The 17,057-nt window shown below is 40.8% G+C and overlaps 1 long non-coding RNA gene and 1 pseudogene across 1 annotated transcript; one reads left to right on the top strand and one right to left on the bottom strand.

Moving 5' to 3' along the window:
• Window positions 1-226: 226 nt before the first annotated feature.
• Window positions 227-16,136, bottom strand: LOC129147913 (uncharacterized). Its single transcript, XR_008555134.1, has 3 exons — window positions 16,013-16,136; window positions 2,424-2,502; window positions 227-251 (listed from the first exon to the last, which is right to left on the bottom strand). It is a non-coding gene; the product is annotated as an uncharacterized LOC129147913 (long non-coding RNA).
• Window positions 10,524-10,874, top strand: LOC103290039 (40S ribosomal protein S26-like; annotated as a pseudogene).
• Window positions 16,137-17,057: the final 921 nt, after the last annotated feature.

A 17,057-nucleotide genomic window follows, 5' to 3' on the forward strand; every position in this document is an offset into this window, starting at 1 on the left:
GAATTTTCTGATCAGAATCTCCTCGCTCATTCAAACATGGCAGGCAATAATAAATATAGTATTTTTTGGTAACTAAGGGTCTAGATGTGTTGAGAGTCAATATGAAAACATTTCACTGTTGACCGTAGTACAATAATATACATGTAATTGAGACCACTCTACACATCAGCCTCTGTGCATGCCATGAAATTCTCCCTGTTTATTTCAGCTGATGTGACAATCATGGCCCAACTTCTGTCATTTATCTTGTTCTGCAAAAGCACAGGAATGGAAAAATTCTAGTTAATTCACAGGTCTCATTCACTTTTTAACTAGACAGTGCTGCTGAGTTGTAGCTGTTCTATATATAATTCAGCACCATTTTCTTCTGCATGACACATACAGAAAACAGATGGTAGATCATCTCCAAGGATGATTAATTGTGGCAATCATTACAAACATGAAGAGAAGAAAACTTAATGCCTGTGACATGTCAAGTGATTTTTTTTATTTTTTTACTTATTGATTTAGAGAGAAAAAAAGAGAGGAAAACATCAATTTTTTGTTCCACTTATTGATGCATTCATTGGATGCTTCTTGTATGTGCCCTAACCAAACCCACAATATCAAGATGACACTGTAAATAACTGAGCTACATGGCCAGGACTCAAGTGGTTTCTAACCATCATTTTTTAAATCCTCAAAGTAATCCTGTGAGATAGAAAATATTATCCCCATTTCTGAGATGAGAAGACTGAGGCTTCGCAACATTCATTAATTCCAAGTCCACATTGCTTGGAATTGAAACCAGACCTGGGAGATTCCAAACGCCTGTGGTCTTCCCCTTTCGTAAAGTTGTCTCTTTTAGGGGAGCATCAATACAATTGGAAAGAGAAACAGAAAAGGCCTTGGTGGGAGCTAAATTAGAATCAGTATCAGCTTGTGAAAAAGTTTCAAGTGCCCAGTTAAAATTTATAATCCTGTATGGAAGCAGATCTGCTGATAAGGCAAGGGAATCTGGCTAAAGGGGAAGAAATACAGACTGTCCAGGAGGCACACGGAGAGAAAGAGGGTTAGAACAGTTCAAACTTACAGCCATAGAAATGGAGTCTCTCCTCCTTGAACAAGCCAACTAGCTGCCTTGGCCCTGAGTGGACATCCAAATAGTCAGAAGTGTCTGAACCAAGCTAGCAGGGGACTGAAAACCAGAAGTCCTTCTGAGGGCCCCTGGTGTTGGTGAGGGACGCCCAGCGAAGCCACCTCCACAAGCAAGTCCACAAGCTAGTCGAGTCGGGTCGCAGTCAATGGTAAACACCTTTGCAGCACGTTCACCTAGGGTACTAACTACAGCTCTCAAGGTTGGTACCAGATGCTGTGACAAGACTTCCCTTGAGGTTCTTTAACCACTTTGCCTTTATTAGTATTCCAGGCAGGAGATGAAGAACCTCATTCCCCAGCAGAATAGTTCTGACAGGAGATTGTCAGGGAAATGGAACAGCCTGAACAAGTGGTGGCAGGCAAACTGAAGGACTTAAAGGTGCACTGCGGTGACAAAGCTGTCTCAGAACCCTGGGAGGCAGCACTAACCACATCGAGCAGGTGGCAATGGTCACTGGGAACCAGCCCTTGTCAAGCAGAGGCTCCAGACCAACATCGCACAGTGGTACATCCTACAAACAGCTCGGGCCACACAGCGAAGCACAAGCAAACCCCCTTCTCCGAGATGCGCTATGTAACACTCGGGTCTCTCAACCCTTCCAACTCTAAGGAGGCAGGTTTTCTTCTTTCTACTAGTCTTTCTTTCTTTCTTTCTTTCTTTCTTTCTTTCTTTCTTTCTTTCTTTCTTTCTTTCTTTCTTTCTTTCTTCCTTCCTTCCTTCCTTCCTTCCTTCCTTCCTTCCTTCCTTCCTTTCTGTATAAAACATTATTTTTATTTTTCAAGTACAATTGATACACAATATTAATTTCAGGTGTACAACTCAGTGATCAGACATTTATATAACTTACCAAGTGATCACCCTGATAAATCTAGTCCCCACCTGACACCATAACACCATTGTTATTCCAATATTATTGACTATATTCCTTACGCTGTACTTTACATCCCCGTGACTGTTTTGTAACTACCAATTTGTACTTCTTAATTCCTTCACCTTTTTCATCTACCCCCCAACCCCCCATCTAGAAACTGTCAAAATGTTCTCTGCATCTATGAGTCTGTTTCTGTTCTGCTTGTACACAATGGAATACGACTCAGCCATAAAAAAAAAAAGAATGAAATCGTGCATCTGCAACAACATGGATGAACCTAGAGGGTATTGTGCTGAGTGAAATAAGTCAGAGAGAGAAAGACAAATGCCATATGATTTCACTTCTATGTGGAGTCTAAAAGACATAATAAAGGGAGGCAGGTTTTTAAAGATGCTATCAGCTCTCAACTTGCACCTGTACTCCCTCCTCCTTGGTGTATGTGCAGGTTTAGACTCTGCGCTTTGGCAAGGCCTCGGACAGCAGCAAATTATTCCTGTGAGATCGTGGGAGAGAAGATGGAAAAGGGGACTTCAGTGCATGCTGCTCTGAGCATTGCACACCCTTAGGATCAGAAGTGAAAACGGGGCAATCTTCAGTGATTGCATTTCCAGTGCTGCTGCCCAGGAGCAGGAAACAAAGACATAAGGTGGGGCTTTCTCTACTACCCTTTACCTCTTTGCACACAATATGCCACAATTGCCGAATCCTCACAGCTTCCAACCACACGGTAACATTTAGTCTAGTCCAGTGGTCGGCAAACTCATTAGTCAACAGAGCGGCAAACTGCAGCTCGAGCCGAGGTTTGCCGACCACTGTTCTAGGTTGCCCCACATTTCCCACACTGCCTTCTCTCGCACCCCTAAGAAGCAAACTGAGGCCTATGTAGGCCCTGTTCATCCAAATCTGAATCTTCTCCCCTTTTAGCCCCATTTCCGCAACTCCTATTTTTTAAAAAAGATTTATTTGGGTTCATTGACTAAAATTATAAGAAAATGCCAATAACAAAAAGAGCAATTTCCTGAAAATCTACATTAATTGCAATAGAGAAGAATCTAATACTTCTCCCTTTTACCCTATAATGTCTTTGGCCTATAGTTAATTTTTAATTATTTAGAATTAATTTTAGAATCAAAATCAATTCACTCCCCCATTGGGAGAACCCCTGAGTCAGTCTCTATGGAGAGGCTCTTGTAAACATGTTATTTGGTTTCCTGTCCTCAAAACAGCCCTGAGCAGCAGGTCTTATTACCATTCTCATAGGTAGGGAAACTGAGGCAAGGAGGGTACAAGCATTCATCTGATTGTCATACAGCTGGGGAGTAGGCAAGTGAGGGGAGAGAAATCAGAGCCTCCTGACACTAAGCCTGGGGCTCTAAATAGACAAATTATCCCTCATTTTTCTGTAAAACAAGTTGTTAAGGACATTTTAATAGCTTATTGTTCTTTGTAGTTTTAGGGAAGCTAGAAAGTCCTTAAAAGCAAAAATAAAAGTCAATTCTAGGGGATGGAAATCTTTGCCACCCACCAAAATCAAAGGTAAAGAACTACCACCCTAGCCGGTTTGGCTCAGTGGATAGAGCGTCAGCCTGTGGACTGAAGGGTCCCGGATTCAATTCCAGTCAAGGGCACGTACCTTGGTTGCAGGTTCCCCAGCCCTGGTCATGGTGCATGCAGGAGGCAACCAATCAATGTGTCTCTCTCACATAGATTTTTCTCTCTGTCTCTCCCTCTCCTTTCACTCTCTCTAAAAATCAATGGAAAAATAGCCTCAGGTGAGGATTAACAACAACAAAAACAACCAAAAAAAAAGGCAAAGAACTCCCTAATGTTAAATGGGAGGTGGCTTAGATGTGTTTCCAAAACAAATGACAAATGTAAGTCCATTTCTTGGCAAGATAAAATAGATACAATAATTTATATTTTTGAATTGAGAAAACCAGAGAGGTATTCTGCTGGAATTCGTAATAGCCACACCAGTCTTGTGGGACCGAGCCCTTAGCCTGCGGAATTCGATGCGATCTCCAGGTAGATAGCATCAGAATTGGGTTGACTTGTAAGACACGCAGTTGGTGTCGGAGACTTGTTTGTTGGATAGTTTGGGGAAACCTCCCTCCCTACACATGGGAATTGGGTGCAGAACTCCTTAACACATAAAGGAGTTGAGTATGTATTGGGGGTACAGTTCTCATGGACCTCTTGTTTATCTAGCACCTTGCAAGCTGCTTACCTGCCCTTCACTCTGGACTACATTTTAAGGATGTTTGTGTAGGAAACAGTTTGGTAAGATAGAAGTAGTGTCTCCCTCTGGAGTAAAAGGCAGGCATGCCCACTACCCACTATAAAAGATATGAATTTTCACCCAGTTGATGTGGCTCAATGGGTTGGAGTATCATCCTGTGTACCAGAAGGTCACAGGTTCAATTCCCAGTCAGGGCACGTACCTGGGTACAGGGTCAATCCACTCCTCGGGTAAGGATAAAAATAATAATAAAATAAAAAAATAGAATTGAGTTTTCTATGTTCAAGGTTCCCTCCTAAAATGTACCCATTGCACCTGCAGGTATTACCTGGCCCCCTCAGTATCACCCCATAGGAACTGAGGCTTGGAGAAATGGCACAAAAAATGCTGATGCTCCAGCCATTGCCATGGCTTTGAGAATTCCATGTCTTCCACAAGGCTCTATGAAATCATGGCAGGCTAACTTCAGAGCTTGCAAATAGGTAAAATCCAACCCTTCACAGTTTTTGAGAGTACTTTCTTCTAAGCAATATGTTGGTCAGTGGGGTTTTATAGTTTCAGATTTTGGCTTTTGTTTGGTATAGTCACCTTTACAACCCTAGAGAATAGTGCCAAAATTGAGGAAATCAAGCCGTCCCCTCCTAGAGTGATATTTGGTACAACGGGGGACAAAAATGCTAAAAAGTTTTCATCATTTATTGCACAAGTGTAGAGGGATATAATGGAAATCACATGCATTTGGTGTGCTCAGGTCTCAGTTCTGCCCCTTGCCGCCTTTCTGAGACTAAAAAGCCACCTAATTTCATTTACATTTGAATCCATCATCTACTAAACAGTTCACATGAGAGTGAAATGAGATGATAGCATTTGAATAATAGTAATACATTTTGCAACCAACTAACCTAAAACAGCCAACAGTGCCTATCCTTGGAAAACTTGCCTACTGAGGAAACAGTAAGACAAATTTTCAACATGAGTTTGCTCTTAACCTAAAACTTTTTATTGCTAGGTCACTGACAACCATTTGTCTATTTGTAACAACCTTAGTTTTATCTTTCTAAAAGCTTTGCCAAGCCAGGGAAAAAGCATTCGATATTTGAAAATATGACCCACTTCCCAATCTCAAGGTCTGATGACTTTCTTTCCCATAACCATAGAATCACATGTCCTATAATACTGGTAGTCAATACTTTTTTATAAAACTATAGCCATAAAGCCACTGTGGCTGTCTATATCCCCAGACAACCCTTAGAAGCACAGCTGCTGAAATGCTGAAAATGAAGCCATATGTCAATTCCTCAAAACATGTTGAATGCCCGTTTCTTAAAACGCAAGTAGCAGGTGAGGTTTCTGTTTCTGCTTTTAAATAGCAGTGAGGCATCCCTATTCCCAAATTGATGATGTCTAAGCACACAACAAAGCCAGATCTAAGCTGTCTTTTCATAGTTTTCAATCTTCAATGAATTCTGAGGAGAGAAAAAAAATCCTTCCCATTCTACTGTGTTACTTTTTTGGCACTTAATTTGAGATTATGATAGATCATCAAAAACCTGGTTAATTAAAGCATCAAGGTAAAGATAACCAAACACTTTGCAGTGGTGTTTCTTTGCTATATTGGAGACAGGAACAATCAATCCAAGAGGCCAAGGGACTTTGTCATGGGGAGCAAGCCTGGCCTGAACTTGCTAGAGCCAGGACTCAATGGCCACTGAGGTTGACCAAGGGGACTTTCAAGCTCACCCAAAGATCATTTCAACTATGGCATCTGATTATTCTTTCATGTGCCTCCATTTTATCCTCTAGATATTTTTTATCATACCTTTGTATCACTCTATGCCACCTACTAGTTCATCTGTTAGGCTCCTTAATTAAAATCAGGGACTATATTTATTTAACTACCCACTGTCAGTAATGAACATAGTTGCCTAATAAATGTTTTTGAATTTCAATTGAATTAATAAGTGAATAAAATATAATTACTAGTCTGGTACACTAGAGGCCAAAATACCAGCAGGGAATTTGCCATCCAGGAGGCCTTGGAATAGTTGGGACAGGAAACTCCGGTAATGAGGCAGTATTGTAGCAAGTGAGGTGAGTTGGATTTATACTTCAAAACTCCAATTAAAGTTCCTTTTTCCTTCATAAAGGGGAGTTGGTTCCAAAGCTGTTTAGGAGAAAAAAGCTGACACCTTTGCCTTCTTCCTTCCCTCTTATTACCTGGAGTACACAATAGAGCTTGGACTTTAAAATTGTGAACGGCTAGAAACCGCTAAAGGTGGCAGCACAGGTCACAGCGGAGCAGTTTCTGAGATCCATCTAGATGAGGAATAGAAGACTTGCTCCTCACGGATTCTGAGTGGGAGCAGACCATGGAGCTGTTCCATGCTAAGGAGGCTGCCTCAACTTCTTTTCTCACTTCTGACGTCCAGTGATCAGACCCTGTGTCTAGGGTGAGCTTCAGTGCTCTTCACTTACCCATGTGCCCAATTGCACCCATCTTTTCTGTCTACCTGCCTTGGTAGGTAGTTTTAAAAGGTATGTTATCATCTTCCACTTTATGTTTAACATTTTCAACTAGCAACTTCTCTCTCATGATCATCTGCAGTTCTAAGAGGTAAACTTGGCCAATATATTGTTCAACCAATACAAATAGCTTCCAACTTTATGGTTTACACACACTAGTCATTAATGATAGTTAACATCTTCACACCCCCACTGAACCAGAATTAGCATCTTTATAAACTGAATATAGAAGAGGGAGGGCTCTGATGAATTAAGAATTACTCCACAAATTCCTCTTTACCAAACAAAAGGATCCTATCTAATAAAAGAGTAATATGCAAATTAACCATCACTCTGCTACGCCCACCAGCCACGCCCACCAGCCAATCAGGAGCAAATATGCAAATAAACCCAACCAAGAAGGCTGAAGCCACAGAGAGAGCAGGAGGGAGGCTTGGGTTTCCCTGGCAATGGAGGAAGCCAAGCTTTCCACACACCCTGGCTGGCCCAGGCCTCCGCTTAAGGCTACAAAGTTTCAATTATAGAAGGTAAATAAATTCCAATAGAAATGGCTGCCGCCATGGAGCAAGCAGAAGGCTTGGCTCCACTCCAGGCTACAAAGTTTCAATTGTAGAAGATAAATAAATTCCAAATACCAGGGCCTCCGCTTGGGTTGCTGGGGGGCATGGCTGGCCTGCAAACCACCACAGGCCCCTCGCCCAGGCCGCCCCATGCCCCAAGTGAACCCCCACCCTGATCCAGGACATCCTTCAGGGCAAACCAGCTGGCCCCCACCCATGCACCAGGCCTCTATCCTATCTAATAAAAGAGTAATATGCAGATTAACCATCACTCCAACACACAAGATGGCTGCACCCATGAGGTCAAAGATCCTGCCCCCATGTGGACACAGATGGCCACCAGAAGATGGCAGGCAGGGGAGGGCAGTTGGGAGGGACCAGGCCTGCAAGGGAGGGCAGTTGGGGGCGATCAAGCCTGCAGGGGAGGGTAGTTAGGGGTGACCAGGCTGGCAGAGGAGGGAAGTTGGGGGCAAACAGGCTGGCAGGGGAGCAGTTAGACATCAATCAGACTGGCAGGGGAGTGGTTAGGGGGTGATCAGGCTGGCAGGCAGAAGCGATTAGGAGCAATCAGGAAGGTAGGCAGGTGAGTGGTTGAGAGCCAGCAGTCCTGGATTGTGAGAGGGATGTCCAACTGCCCGTTTAGGGCAGTTGAACATCTCTCGAGGGGTCCCAGATTGTAGAGGGTGCAGGCTGGGCTGAGCAACAACACCCCATGCACGAATTTCGTGTACCAGGCCTCTAGTATAATATAATTTCTATAACACTTTAAGATAGATAAGCTAATGATTATCTCTCTTATCTATTGAGGCATGTCCAATGCCTACACATTGGCTTATATGTCTGTTCAACAAACATTGGTTAAATGAATTAATGAATTGTCTTCCTTTATTAATTTTTATCTGGATTTTGCAATTTTAAGGTTGAAGAAATTGATTAAAACCTGAAATGTAAATGCATCTCTAATTCATCTCTATTGGAGATGGTGAACACGTATTATTCCTGAATAATATTCTTTTTACAGACCTCTCTCCTTTTCTGTTGTTACATAAGCCTAAACCTTCAACCTCTCCTTAATAGTCTCAGAACCTTGAGCTCATGGTTCAGAATCCCCAGGCTCAGATCACTCCCACATTCTCCCAATTTCACCCTACATGATTCTATTTACTCTCAGTTTATGGTCCTCTCACTGTAGCCTCTGGTCTAGAAAATAACCACTGCATTAATGTGTTCTTTCCAAACTCTCAGTTAAAATTTAATTATTAATAAGAAAATAATAAAATGGCAAAAGACATTTTCTGCATTACTCCTGAAGACAGTAATTTATATGACTTGGAGTTCACATAACTAACTTACTGTGTCATAAATAAACTTATTTTTTATTTTGGTATAAATAAAATCTAAAAATAAAATATGCCAGGAATAATGACAAATAGATTTAATTAATTTTGTGATTTATTCCATTTCAATGGGTTTGTCAAGATCATTTTTTTTTTTGCTCACTAATAGAATTATATGCACTGCTTACAACATAGCACATGGTAATAATTTCCACCATTTCATTGTCATTATGATTATAATCATCAGAATTATTAGATTGGTTATTTGCCTTTCTGCAGATAAAATTATCCCTTAAATGTGGGGGGGGGGGAATCTACATCCATTGAAATTCTTTCCTATCCCTACTAGCTCTGTCATTTCTTGGCATTGTTTTGTAAGGAGTACCATAACCAAGGGCCACAAAGTGACTTTGGGGTACAAAGGAACTGGTCCTCTTCCCCCAGGGATGGGCTAAAACCTAGAGACCTGAGTGGCCTGAGCTCTGCTCTAATTGGGGTAGCAGAGAAACTCCCCCTCCCATCCTGCCCTAGAGAAGGTCTTAGACCCTCAGGGCAGGAACACAGGTTCGTTAATCCTTCACTGAGTACTCGATGGCAGTAAGAGGAACCTACCTTGGCCTCCAGTAGTTAGTACCAGGCCAACTTCAGAGTGGTCCACCATTTCACTCTTTCTACATTCTTCCTCCATTAACTATAAGCTGTACGAATTATTAGTAGTATATACATACACTGAAACAGTTTAGGCCAAATTAAGTTGAAAAGTCATCTTAATTAGATCGTGGGTTTTAGACACAAACATTCCTGCCTCTCAGTGCTGTCACTACTACCAATGGCTGAGTAACGGCACCCGACCCACACCCTCTGCAGGTCTGCTTCTGTTGACAGTAATTGTAGCAAGTGCTCAGCATGGTTCCTGGCAAAGTGTAGAAGCAGTGAAATACTGTTTTAAAATCCATGTGCTTCTCTTCATACATAACATTATTGCTCAATCATTTCCTTGAGGAAAACTGGCATTGTTCTAGAATGAAGACAACGAAGAAGAAACAACAAATGTTCTTATGTTCTTACAACTCACAAATAGGCTCTTGGAGTGCAAAGAAGCAAGATATACAGTATTATGCACTAAGCTGTATCACCCCAAAATTCATATGTTGAAGCCCTAAACCCCAGTAACCCAGAATGTGACTGTATTTGGAGATACAGAGGTAATTAAGGCTGAATAAAGTCATTAGGATAAACCTAATCCAATATAACTGGTGCCCTTATAAGAAGAGATTAGGATACAGACAAGCACAACGGAAAGACTACTTTAACAAAGAAGGAGAAGATTGCTATCTACAAGCCAAGAAGAAAAGCCTCAGATATCATCAACCATGCTGACATCTTGCTCTTGGATTTCTAGCCTCCAAATTTGTGAGAAAAATTATTTCTGTTGGTTAAGGCCACCTACTAGTTTGTTATAGCAGCCCTAGCAAGCTAATACATAGAATTTATGCCATAATAACAGGTCAAGAAGAATGGAGAAAGCTCCACATACCTTTTTCCCCTGGGAATGGGGTAAGGGTCATTTATTCAGGCAGGGGCTGGAAGTATTAAAAAATATGGATTGGAGGGTAGAAAGAGCAAAAATGAGGAAATCAGATCTAGAGAGGTCACATGGAAGTCAGCCTCTCTACAGAGATACTCAAAAAAGGTTGACCCACCTCATTCATTCTCACCACCACCTCCACCCCCACACATTCCTTTCAATGCCAGCAAAGTAAGACATCCATCATGGAAGTCCAGTGCAGATTTTACTTCAGATTTCACTTTCACCAAAAATATCAAGTCCCTGGTCTCTCGGGTCCTTGTTTCCAAGATGACCAAGAAAAGAAGGAATAACAGTCATGCCAAAAAAGGCCGCGGCCATGTGCAGCCTATTTGTTGCACCAACTGTGCCCGGTGCGTGCCCAAGGACAAAGCCATTAAGGAGTTTGTCATGCGAAACATAGTAGAGGCCACAGCCGTTAGGGACATCTCCTAAGCGAGTGTCTTCGACGCATATGTGCTTCCCAAGCTGTATGTGAAGCTGCATTGCCGTGTGAGCTGTGCCATTCACAGCAAGGTAGTCAGGAATCATTCTCGTGAAGCTCAGAAAGACCGAACACCCCCACCCTGATTTAGACCTGCGGGTGCTGCCCCATGACCTCCACCAAAGCCCATGTAAGGAGCTAAGTCCTTAAGGAGTGAAGAAAAGTTCTCTGAGGGGGAAATAAATGGAGATTGTACTTCCTGGTGGGTGTGGCTCAGTTGGTCAGGTTCCAAAGTGTTGTCAGTTCGATTCCAGGTCAAGACATGGGTTGTGGACTTGATCCCCAGTTGGGGGCATTCAGGAAGCAGCTGATCAACGTTGCGCTCCGGCATCCATGTTTTTTGTTCTCTCCCTCTCCCCTCCTCTCTCTCTAAAACCAATGAAAATATTTTTAAATCAAGAAATGCTTTTGAGGTAAAAATTCAAATAACTATTAATCTAGAAGAGGAAGAAATAAACAGTGTCTAGGTAGATGAATTGTTTAATTGAAAAGGTCGTGGGAGGAAGTGGTAATTTTACTTAAAGACTGAAAAAGAAGGATTTTTAAGGAAAGACTGAAAAGGATTTTTAAGGAAAGAAACATGTATTAGAGCAGATACTGCCAGGTAGATGTCTAGAAGAAAGCTCTGGTGATTAATCTGCTCTTCAAATATGGAAGATTTAATGACTTTCTTAAAGAAAATCCATTTTAAGGGTTTGCAATTTTTTAAAATTGTGAAACAATTGAATTTTAAATGAGAACTTTAAACCTATCTGTAAATCTAAAGTCGTTTTGTTGGTTGGGAGATATGAAAATAGAATATGTACTTCTTCACTCCTAATCAATCATGTCAGATACGTTATACTTTAAAGTGTTTCTTTACATTTAAAAATACTCAGACTAAAATGATCATTTTACTAACTGATTTTTCAGACATTTTTAATATTGGTCAATACTACTAATGTCTACACACCAAAGAACTTAGCAGTTCTTCAATCTGGCCATTTCATGGAAAAAAGGAAACAAAGTAGTTGTCAATAGTATAGTAAAATTTAATTTGGGGGTAGTGACAAAATAGTCATAGGGAATATAGTCAGTAATACTGTAATAACTAGGTGTGGTCCCAGGTGGAGACTGAAAATATTGGGGGGAATACTTTGTAAAGTATATGACTGTCTAACCACTATGCTGTACACAGTTGTTGCACCAACTGTGCCCGGTGCGTGCCCAAGGACAAAGCCATTAAGAAGTTTGTCATGCAAAACATAGTAGAGGCCACAGCCATTAGGGACATCTCTTAAGCGAGTGTCTTCGACGCATATGTGCTTCCCAAGCTGTATGTGAAGCTGCATTGCCATGTGAGCTGTGCCATTCACAGCAAGGTAGTCAGGAATCATTCTCGTGAAGCTCAGAAAGACCGAACACCCCCACCCTGATTTAGACCTGCGGGTGCTGCCCCATGACCTCCTGGTGCCCCATGAAATTAATACAAAATAATACTGAATGTAAATAGTAGTTGAAGAACAAAATTATTTTAAAAATTTGAAACCCCCCCAAAATTGCATTTACCATATTCTATTCATTCATTTTTTTCCCATTTAACTTCGAATATTTTTATCACTCACTTATTATGTGCTAAGTACAGAAATATCAGAGTGAACAAGACAAGCACTTCTTACAGCCTCCCAGGGAGGCAGGCATTAAACAGTTACATGAATAATTATTCAAGAAAACTAATATTGGGCTGAGGTACAAAAAACAGGAGTCACCATCAGAAAAAAAAATCAGGTACACAGAGATTGAAGGTCACTTTGAAAATGTAAAAGCAATCCGCCTCATTTACCAACTCTCCTTAGCTGCAGTTTCTGATTAAATCATCTTCATGAACTTCTGAAGAGGGACGTTTGCCTTAGACTGAACAAGGATGTCTTGCCTCGTTTGTTTCTAAAGTTGATATGCTTCTAAACATAGATCCTGATCTTGCACATTCTGCTGGGAAAGGGAGAGCTGAAACCGTTGCAAAATGGGAGAATTCGTAGCTGCAGTAACAGAAGCTGACTCTGAGTGAGCAAGCACAAGCAGGAGCGTGTGTGTTTGCTTAAGGATATAGGGCAGCTCACAGAATTCCTAGCTCCAGGTAATCTTCCAGGAAAAACATCCAAAATTATACAGCAGAACTGGTCTGGGGAGGGAATTGCTGGTGCTGCCAAGCAGTAAACTTGCTCCTCTTGAACTTGATGTTACGGCAAACATTTCCATCACCAACACCATTGCCCTTCTGCCTTTTGTCACTAGCTTCAGAGTTCAAGTCTGCCCTGAGTGCCACTGAGTGGCAGAGCCTGGGTGGCATGCCCATGTGGTCCCTGCATTATTGTCAGACTGTTGTAACTGCTATAGCTCTATGGAGAAACTCATAATATTTGCCTGTGGGTCTTTTTCTACTGGGGTAGTTCTTAATCCAGGTGGTTCATCAGCATTATTTGGACAGTTATGGAATATACCTATGCCTGGAACCATCTCTGGGAATTCTAATTAAATAATTCTGGGGAAGTGTCTGGACAGATTTCAGAGAGGAAGGGAGAGGGAGAAAGAGATAGAAACACAATGAGAGAGACTCATGGATCAGCTGCCTCTTGCATGCCCCCTAGTGGGGATTGAGCCCAAAACCCAGGCATGTGCCCTGACGGAATCGAACTTTGACTTCCCAGTTCATAGGTCAACACTGAACCATTGAGCCACACTGGCCAAGCATGTGCATTTTCTTTTATAAAGTAACAGTCTCGTACAGTTCATTGATTTCTGTTTATTTAATTGGTACGAATCACATTGTATTGATTCCTGGCCTTGAAAGTTAAGTTATCCATATAACAAATGTAAAAGTGGGCTTAATTAGAATCTGCATTTTAACAAGGCATCAAGTAATAAGCACAATATGTACTAGTATATATGTTAAAGTTTGAGAAGATTTTTATCGTATGTGAGAGGGGGGACTTTTGACATAAGCAAGCTCAATCAGGAGAGGTCTTCTCTCAGAAATAATATATATTTTAGGAGGAGGGATTCCTTTTCCTTTTAAATCTCAAACCATAGGATTTAAGCTTGGGGTTGTGAGGGCCATCTTTCCTGCCACATAGAAAACTAGCCAGAACGTGCATCCAGTCCACAAAAGGAAGGAGGGTTACAAGGTATAGGAAGATAGAACCCAAACATTACCTGAGTTCCTGGTCTGCCTGAAGTTAGAACCACACTTGAAATTCCCAGTTAAATAAATTCCCTTTTTTGCTTAAACTATTTTGAGGTGAGTGACTGTCACTTGAAGCAGAGAGTTCTGAAATCTGTAACACAGCAGTATCAGCCCGCAAATATCAAATACCAAGAGATACATACATTTACCATTCTGGAGCATCATGCAGGATTTAATCTGATTTCCAGTCTATTTCTGAGCCAGAAGCTTCATAGAGGAAGTAGTCAATGGGCAAATGGAATAATATTATATCTCATTGTCAAGAAGAGCACTCGTCTTATTTCATATCATGCAAGTTTCCCCTTCTGTTCTTTTCCAAGTAGCTCCCAAGATTTCCAATTAGTTAATAAACTTTGTCTCCAGCTGTTCCTCTTGTTGTGCAAATTTCCATAGAAGGAAGAAAACCAATTAGCATGCACCTGAATGCATTTAGGCAAGATTTTTTAAGTGGCTTTTTACTAGAAAAATCTAAGCAGCCCTATAAAAATAAATCAACAAGCTTCTGGAATAGGAGACTGGAAATGAAGGACTTTCTCTTTCACCTGGCTTAACAGTATTGGATGGGCTGAGTGATGGATAACTAACTGCTAATGAGAAGTTTCCTATAGAAATCAGTCCCATTATTTTCTAGTGTTGATAACAGTTTTTAGTCTCTGGGAAGACCAAGCATAAAAGGCTTCTTTGCTACATAAACATGTGGGGCACAAAATGATGACTTTTAATCCTCTTGTAGGACCAATTAATTTTCAATAGGTTCTGCTCTGTTTTATCTCTAGTTCTTTATCCACTTCCTATAGGCAATATTGGGGGACAATATATGTGCTCCCTTAGTCTTACTAAAACATAAGACATCTAAAGCAAAGTAGAGAATTCAACATTTAATGCACATGAGTTCTCAAAAGTATTATCATTCTATATCTGGCCTATAAATATGCCTTATAAATAAGACATAACAGTGATTTAAAGTCCAAACTAAAATCACACTTTCCTCCAAACAAAACACAAAGGAATGTGAAACCTACAATATGATTCTTGCCTTAAGACCTACTCATCCTAATATATATAATATATACCATTGATTAGAATTTGCCACCCCCACTCAAATAATAATCTTGTAGCTAACTTCTACACAGTGCCAGCATTGCTTTGATTGCTTTGCCCATATCTATTCATTTCATCCTCAGAGTAACCTCTGAGGTCAATGGTACCATCATCCTCATTTCACATGTGAGAAAACAGAAGCATAGCCATTTGGCCAAGATCACGCAGTGACTAAGCAATAGAGCTGAGGTTCCAGCTGTGCTATACTGATCACCTAGCACAGCAGAAAATAACCATTCCATATTTAAGAGAAATTTGGCAGAGCTGTTACATCATAGATTTACATGAACACAGACAACTGATTCTTCTCACAAAACTCAGTTCGAAAGCCCCCATCTTAATGCTCATCCGCAGATTTCCCTCCTCCCTACCCCTAATTCCCACTTGGAAATAACCTATGAATTCATATACAATTCTGCACTTTTAAGAGGACTTATCCCAGAGGGCCTTGGATTACAATTGTGTGTCTGATTTATTAACCCAAGAAACTGCAAGCTCTTGAAAGAACATTTTTAAAGTTCTATTACAAAGCATCTGAGGCAAGGTTTTACATGGACTACATACACAATAAGCCCTTGTTAATTGTATTAATTAATATCTAAGGTAAAAATTGACTTCTTCCTGAAGTATAGCATTCCAAGCAGTTGTCTCAAAATTTGGTGGGCGTGGGGCGGGGGGGGGGGGGGGGGCAAGGATGATGATGACTGCGGGATGATGATAATGATAATGATGAATAATTATGGTAGGTGGAAAGAAAGAAAGAAAGAAAGAAAGAAAGAAAGAAAGAAAGAAAGAAAGAAAGAAAGAAAGAAAGGAAGGAAGGAAGGAAGACTAGTATTGGGTAGTTCTATAGAAAGTAACTGTTTTCCAAAATAATTTTGATAATTAATTCTCTTGCAAATATTCACCACCAATATCTACGTAACCATCTCAATAGGTCTCATTTACCTGATGCAGACAAGCGCGGCTTCTTCCAGTCTCTTATTGAGAAAATCGAGGGTAAAACAATGAGATGACACACTTAAAGCTTCCCAGGCTCAGTGGAGAAACAGGGCACCAGTGTATTCATCCTTACTGCATATTTCCATGGCATATCTACAACAATAATAGCAAGAAGTCAACAAGATCCAATTTCTAAATGGCAATATTTCTCTCTCTCATTTTCCAACACCTTAATATTTAACCTCAGAGAACTGCCAATGACTTCTGTCATCTTTCTCAGAACTGGCACAGTGACGAGGCACGTGGTCTCCAGTGTTAAATCTTTGTGCTCAGATCCTGGCCCTGCTCTCTGGGCAGCCTCAGGGCAGTCTCCTATAAGACAGTAATGGCGGTTCCCATGTCATAGAGCTGCTGTGATATTTAGATGGCGTGCTAGGCACCGAGAGCAGTAAACTGCATAGAGAAAGCCCTGCGAGAGTACTGAGCACTATTTTACAGGTGTTCTATGGGCAATATTCCTATCTCCCTAACATTGTCCAGTTGTCAGGAAAAACCATTTAAAACCTAATTGTAGCACAGAATTTGCATGCATGAGTAAAGACCTTGCCTGTTGGTCTCAAAATGACCCCTCCGACCTTAATTTCCCTGTGAGTATGTCTGAGAAGGAAATGGCAATGATAATTATTTACTTTTTGATGTAATTATTCTGTTCTGAGTTCATAGTTGGTATGTATATTGTTATTTGCCTCATCAGGTCTTTCGTCAATATGACTATCATGTGTAATATCCTATTAGTATCCTGATGTAATGCATTTAAGACAGGCACGGTCGTCCGTCTTGGTTCTTCTAGGCAAGGAGATAATAAAATGAACCACAGAAGAAAAATCACGTGGTTTTTTGAAGATCTGTGACAGTAAAACAATATATATATTTTTAATTTCTGAAAGGCTGTATATTTTGCAGTTAATTCATTTCTCCCGGGACTCTTAATGTGGTACAATTTGCATGTTAATTATTTCATCTCAAAGGATTAATTGGTTACTTCAAATAA

The sequence above is a fragment of the Eptesicus fuscus genome, chromosome 22 (assembly GCF_027574615.1).
Source record: "Eptesicus fuscus isolate TK198812 chromosome 22, DD_ASM_mEF_20220401, whole genome shotgun sequence".
NCBI lineage: Eukaryota > Metazoa > Chordata > Mammalia > Chiroptera > Vespertilionidae > Eptesicus > Eptesicus fuscus.